This window comes from Narcine bancroftii, chromosome 1 (genome assembly GCF_036971445.1).
Source record: "Narcine bancroftii isolate sNarBan1 chromosome 1, sNarBan1.hap1, whole genome shotgun sequence".
Lineage (NCBI taxonomy): Eukaryota > Metazoa > Chordata > Chondrichthyes > Torpediniformes > Narcinidae > Narcine > Narcine bancroftii.
Window position 1 is genome coordinate 35,271,862 of NC_091469.1, and position 7,566 is coordinate 35,279,427.

Below are 7,566 nucleotides of genomic sequence, written 5' to 3' on the forward strand. Positions count from 1 at the left end.
TCTAATTTCTCTTTTAAGTCCTCTACTTCCATTTCTACGATTATTTCTCGTTCTTCCACATTGTCCACTCTTTTTCCTATCTCTGATATGACCATCTCTATTTTATTCATTTTTTCTTCTGCACTCTTAATTCTTTTTATTTCATTAAATTCTTGTAATTGCCATTCTTTTACTGATTCCATATATTCTTTAAAAAAAAATATCCATTGTCCTGCCTTTCCCTTCTTCTTCCATTTCTCTATGTTCTTCTTCTTCTTCCTCTGGGTTGGCCATCTGTTGTTTCCTTATTTTCTTTTTGCTCTCTTCTTTCTTGTTCTCGTTGTTTTCTGTGTTTTCTTCCTGTTGCTGTGTTGCAGCTGTCACTCTCAGCTGTGGAGATCGACTCCTCAGCTGTTCCCCCTCCCGTTGGTGTTTTTCTTTTCATGCGCGGTTGCGCACTTTTACTCGGCTCCGTGAGCCATTTTTGTAGTCCCGAGCTCGGGACTTCCACCGACCTTAGGGAGCGGGCTTCTCTCTTCACGGCGGGCCTCCTCAAACAGTTAAGGCCTTCACCTTCTTCTTCCGACTTTCTTTCTTCTTCTCTTCTTCCCGTTGCTTTCGACTTTTTTCTCTTCGCTGCCATTTTCTTCTCACCTTTACTTTTACTTTGTTTTAATTTTTATTCTTGTACCTTTGTGTTTTGTGTGTGTTTTTTTTTCAACTTTTCCAGAGAGGGCTGGAATTCCCTGACCGGCCATTACTCCATCACGTGACTCCTTGACCTGCTCTATTCTACTCACTTTTTCTTCTGTACTTTTCATTACACTAAATTCTAATGTCAACCATTCTTTTAATGGTTTAATTTGTTCTTGATAATTTTTAATCTATATACTGTCCATCTATTTTACCTATTATTCCGTGGTCGTCATCGTGCTGGTGGTGGTGGTCATAGTGGTGGTGGTGTTCTTGTTCTTGTTCTTCTTCTTTTTCTCCTTCCCCTTCTTCTCCTCTTCTCCTTCTTCTCCTTCTCATTCTTCTTCTCCTCCTTCTCCTCCTCCTGCGTTTGTGTCTTCCACTTCTCTTCTTTATATCTGTGTCTATTCTGACTTTCTTGTTGAGTTGCTTGCCTCAGTTTGTTGGGTGTTTTTTTGCATAGCTTCTTGTTGTTGGTCTTCTTCTGGGCTAGTTATCTGTTGGGCTTCCGGTTGTTGTTTTTCTTTCTTATCACTCCCTTTCCTGTTGTTTTCCTCTTCTTCCAACTGAGAGCCCTGCTGTCGATCATCTCGCAGCTGGTCGAGTTGTGTAATTTCACTCCACAGCTGGTCCCCCCTCCCATCGGTGTTTCCCTTTTCTTTCGTGTGCACATTGCGCACTTCTGTTTGGCTCAGAGAACCATTTTTGCAGTTCCGCGGTTGAGAGGTCGCAACTCTGCAGGGTCGCCACTAACCTCGGGGAGCGGGATCCTCTCTCCACGACAGCTCCCTGCCTCTTCATGCCGGTAAGGCCTTCTCCTTTCTCTTCTGGCATCTTCTCTTCTTTTTTTCCTGTTGTTTTTGCTTTTTCCTTCTTGGGTGCCATTTTCTTTCTTTTCTTCGCACCTTTATCTTTTATTTGTTGTATTTTGAGTTTCTTGAACTTTGTGCTTTCTTCACTTTATGTCTTCTTTTCTGGAGAGGGCTGGTATTCTCCTACTGGCCACTACTCCATCATGTGACTCGAAAAAGGAATCATGGTTGATGAAACAGATGAGGCAGCTCGTCAAGAAGAAGAAGGGAGCATGTATTGTATATAGGAACCAGGAAAAGGGAAGAGCACATGAGAGGTATATGGTAGCCAGGAACAAGCTTGAAAAAGGACTAGGAGAGCTCGCAGGGGGCATGAGAAGTCCTTGCCATGTAGAATTGCATATGTGAAGAATAAAAGAATAATGAGAATGAAAGTGGAGAAAGCTGGAGGAGGTTAGAGAGATCCTAGTGAATACTTTGCTTCAGTATTCGCAAGAGTAAAGGACCTTAATCAGGGTGTGGTTGGAATATTACAGGCTTGTGTGCTGGACAGTGTTGAGATTAAGGAAGATTGATTAGTCACCAGGGTTGGATGCGATAAAGATAGCTGGGGTAGTAGCCATGACCTTTGAGTCCTTTTTGGCTGCAGGAGAGGTGCTGGAGAATTGTAGACTGGCAAATGTCATTCCCTTGTTTTAAAAAAGGTAATGGGGGATCCTGGGAATTATAGACCAGTGAGTCTTGCGTCAGTGATGTGCAAACACTTGGAGAGGATTCATAAGGATAGGATCTATGAGCATTTGGAGAAATAGTCTTCTCAAGCATAGTCAGCATGGCTTTGTGAAGGGAAGGTCGTACCTCATGAGCCTAATTGAGTTTTTTGAGAATGTAACAAAATAAATTGATGAGGGTAAGGTAGTAGATATGGTCTGTGTGGATATTAGTAAGGCATTTGACAAAGTCCACCATCAGAGACTTATTCAGAAAGTCTTGAGGTATGGAATGCATGGAAACTTGGGTGTGTGGATAAAAAAAAAATAACTTTCAGGTAGAGGCAGAGAGTAGTAGTGGAAGTATTCTTCCTGGAGGTCTGTTACTAGTGGAGTACCTCAAGGATCTATTCTGGAACCCCTGCTCTTTGTGATTTTATATATAGATATAGATATATATGACCTGGATGAAGGGGTGAAAGGTTGGTCAGTAAGTTTACAGATGATACGAAGGTTGGAGGAGTTGTGGATGGAGCTGAAGTTTGTTGAAGGTAACAAAAGTATATAGACAGGATGCAGCATTGGGTGGAAATGTGGTGGATGGAGTTTAATCCGGATAAGTGTGAGGTAATGCATTTTGGAAGGACAAACCAGAAGGCTGAGTACAAGGTTAATGGTCAAAGTGTGGATGAACAGAGGGACCTTGATTTCCAAATCCATACATCCTTCAAGGTTGCTGTACAGGCTGATAGGATAGTTAAGAAGGCCTATGGGATGCTGGGGTTCACTATTGGGGTACTGAATTCAAGAGTAAAGTGATCGTGTTGCAACTCTACAAATCTCTGGTGAGACCACACTTGGAGTATTGTGTTCAGTTCTGGCCACCCTATTATGAAGGATGTGGAAGCTGTGGAGAGAGTGCTGAGGAGATTTACCAGAATGTTACCTGGAGTGGAAAATAAGACTTATGAGGCTGGTTTGGCACAGGTGGGACTTTCTTTCATTGGAGCGTAGGATGAGAGGAGACTTTATAGAGGTCTACAAGATTAGGAGAGGCATAGATAGGGTGGACAGCCAGAGCCTGTTTCCCAAGGCAGGAATAGCAAACACCAGAGGACATGAGTGCAAAATGAAGGAGAAAAGATTAGGGGAGCCATCATGGGAATGTTTTTTTTAATGCAGAAAGTTGTGGGTGCCTGGAATGCTTTGCTAGGGATGGTGGTGGAGGCTGAAATATTGGGGGCATTTAAGAGACCCCTAGGATAAAAGAAAAAATAGAGGGTTATAGGGTAGGGAAGGTTTAGAATTTTTAAGAAATGTATGGGTCGGCACATCAAGGGTCAAATGGTCTGTATGACGTTGCAGTCTTCTATGTTTTATGTTCTATGGTTCATGTCGTAGAAATACTCTTCAACACCATCTCCAAAAGACACGTAAAGAACAGCAAACACCACATTCCAAATTGGAGGACCAACACCTCATCTTCCATCTGGGCACCCTCCAACCAGATGGCATTAACATCAACTTCTTCAGTTTCTGTTAAATCCCACCCTCCCACTGACCCTTATTTTTACTTCCGTTTGCCACCCCCCTCCTCTCTCTCTCTCTCTTTCTTTCCTATCACAGAGCCTAAATTAATTATCCTCTCCAGCGATCGGGACTGAGTTTTGAATCCCATGCTGTCTGTAAGGAGTTTATACATTCTCCCCATATCTGCGTGCATTTTCCCTGGGGACTCTGGTTTCCTCCCACCTCTTGAGATGTGCTAGGTGTGTAGATTGGACGGCATGGGTCAAAATGGCCTGTTTTGGAGCTGTATGTCTAAATTATATATTTTTTATAACCAATCAACCACTTTTACTGTTGGTCTGGCCTCCTCCCCCTGCTATTCTTCAGTCTTTATTCAGATGCCTTCCTGTTTATTGCTTATACTTTGAAGAAAGGCTCAAGTCTGAAACGTTGGTAATATATCTGTGGGATGCTGAGGGACCAGCTGAGTTCCAGATTTCGAGTTTCAATACAATGAGACCCAGTCATCATAGAATTCTATACTAATATATCTACATATTGCAAGCAGTAATCAGCTATAAAATCAAAAGGAAAACTTTGTAACAAAGAATACTGTCTGCAGAGAACCTACTGCTGGCTCACAGCAAGCTGGGGAAAGGGGAGGGGAACCTGACATAAGACCATGGGGCAATGTGCATTGACTTAAGTCCCTTTCACACTTGCATCCCAGTAAATCACTATCCCAGGATAGGTATGGGGTTTGGTCTTTACACTAGACCACTCCTAACCGGGACATTGAACGCTTTCACATTTCCAAGGGGTTATCCCCAGTGTTTGGTCTGTTCTACCTTTAATAGGAAGTGCCTGCAATGCAATTGCCCATTTCACACTTGCCTGATCTCAATACCAGTGTCTGCAGATGCCGGGGATTGCACTAGGGGTCAAGACTGGCAATTCCCAGTGTGAGATGACATTATCTGACGCTGGTGTTGGGCAGATTTTACTTTCACACTTGCCACTTTAAAGGCCAATTGGCATTCAATTCCTGGGATCACTAGCAAATGTGAAAGGGCCTTTACTTAACCAGATTTCAGACACCTTCAAAACACAGAGGTGTTAGAGGAACTCAGCTGGTCTCACAGCATCAATAGGAAGTAAATAAAATACATGACTGACATTTCAGGCCAGAGCCTTTCCTCAAGGTATGAGACACCTCAAATAAGTTGCAGACCAGGTTTAATTTTGTCATTTAGTACATTAAACATGATCATTTCCCCCATCTCTCTAACTTTTCTTGCCTCCCCTCCACCCCTTGATGGTTTCTCCCTCTACCTGTCTCTTCTGTCCTATCATCTCTCAGCCCTTCACCAGCTTCTTTCCTCCATTGTTTACATAATATCACTCCTTTCCATCCAGTCTTGATAAAGTGTCCAAACCTGAAACTTTAACTGACTATTTCTACCCATGGCTGCTATCTGACTTTCTAGCAGTTCTTCATCTGCTCAAGATTCCAGCATCTATAGCTTTTGTGTTTCTCTGGACATATGAAGGTGATGAGTTTATTGTCATGCATATTGTACAGATGGACCAAATATTTTTCTTGCTGCAGCCAGACATGCATGAGTAAAAAAAATATTAATTCAGTCAACTAATTGAATTAAAAGATAAAATAAATACAAGATTCAAGATTCAATTTATTATCATGGTAATAAAGCAGTGTCATATTACATGAAATTTCTTTTTGCCTGCTGCAAGGCAAATAGATTCGCCACTGGCAGGAATTGCCTAAGTGCCTCTTACAGTCAGAGAGAGAGAAGCAAAAGAGAATTCTCCCCAGAATCACCAAGTGTCCATAGATTTGCCTCCAGCATTTCTGCAGCCCCCACAGCCACATAGAGACCAGTCTAAATCAGTGGCAACCTGAGCTCCAGACCAAACCTCCGACACAGCCTTCTGCGCCCTCAGCACCTCCTCGCATCCTGCTACCCCTCCAGCCAGTTCGAGCCAGCCTCCAGCAGCCCACGGCTTCCACGGGTTTCTCGCCTCGAGTCATCAGCAGCCCACCACATGCACTGGTCCCTCAGCCGCAAAGCCCCTCAATGGTCTGCCGCCGTGGTCACCGTTTCCATGGGTCATCTCCATTTATCCTTCTCAGCTGAGGGGGGGGGGGGTGATTTTCCTGTCCTCTGGTGCCCTGCTCAAGTCATCTGCTTCTCCGGAGCCTGCAGTCCCTCGTGGCTGCTGCCAACAAATTTGGCAGTCACAGGATTTCAACTAAAACCACCCCTTCAAAGGGGCCGTTCAAAGCTCGTGCAGAGCCCACGGCAGTTGACTGGACAGCTGGACCTCATGGGAGTGCTGCATCTCCGCTCCCTCACTCCCCGCAGGGTCTGCGCTGCATATGAGATGCATATAAATGTTCACAGCAATCCTCGTGCAAAAAAATGTGACTTGCAAGGTGCAAACCGTCCTTTTGTGCTGTTGGAGCATATTTGCCTGTCTATTAACAAGTGGGATATCTGTGTATCCAAAGTCAGGCATCACAATTCTTTTAGGTGTCAGGATTCTGTCTTTAGAAACTATTAGATCATGTTCATTGATTTGTCCCCTTAAAGTTGTTTGAACATTTAGTGGTATATTGTGCACTACAATGTCTTTCCTTTGCATACATGTTATTCAATAAAACCATTTGTCGGACAAAAATATTAAAGTAAATAATGCGATTGCAGTTATTGAAACTGCATTGGATGACACACCATGATCTTTATCTTTAAAAGTACAAATCTTTGATGTACTTTGATCTTAGGGATTCCATCGAGACGGTCCAAACATAATGTATGTTTGTCTTGTACATACAGTAAAGACCTTTTGTTCCTTTGTGAGCTTCAGTCTCTACAATATAGGATACTCAGTTGCAAGAAAAAAAGGCTAAACACTACCAAACTCAGACTCTGGCATACCCTTGGAACTTTATGAAAGGAAGATGTCTCCAGCATGCCAGGCTTCTCAGAAGGAAATAAGCCTAACATCTCAGTATGTATTGTGCCTCAGTCATAACAGAGGATATATATTTCCAATCTTAGATTCCAAGAAAAAGTGGCATGAGGCAAAGATCACCTGGGGATCAAACCTTCTTTTTAGTATCTTCATGAAAGAGATGAGAGAGATTTCAAGATTAATTTTGAGCAGTGTGAAACAGTTATTAATGTCAGAAGCAAATGGTAACATTGGTTGTGGGGAGGAATGAGCTAGTATTGTTACGAGCCCAGTGGACCCCAAAACCCAACAGAAATAGATATTCACCAAAAATAAAAGGTTACTTAAACAAAAGTTGTTTTTAGTGATCTTTAAACATGAAAATAGTATCACACTTTAATTTATCACTATTAACTTAATTAACCTAACTTAACCCCTTTCTAATTCTAAGCGCATGTATGTAAGTTCAGAAAAGTTCTTTGGTTCACAGTCCAATCTCACTTCTCATTCCTCCAAGTTCACTGGTTCCAGGTGATTCTTATACTGTGCACAGAATTTAACATTTATACAGTTCACCAGGCTTTGGTGCTCAAAAGGTAAATGGTTACCGCTCAGGAAGATTCTTGTTGGTTTTCAGACAGAGATGATGGACACCCACAACTGATTCCTTTTTAATCAGCCACTTCAGTGTCTTGCTGATGAAACTTGCCCCTTCAGGGTTCTCCAGATGATAACCTCTTTTTTTCAGGTCACCGCAGAATTCATTTGTTTCACTTATTCCAAGTGAAACATTAGACAGCCAGTCCTCTCCTCTTGCATGAACCACAAGGGCTTTGACCAGGCTGAATCAAGCACTTACAACCGATCTTCCACTTGGGGTTTTCCAT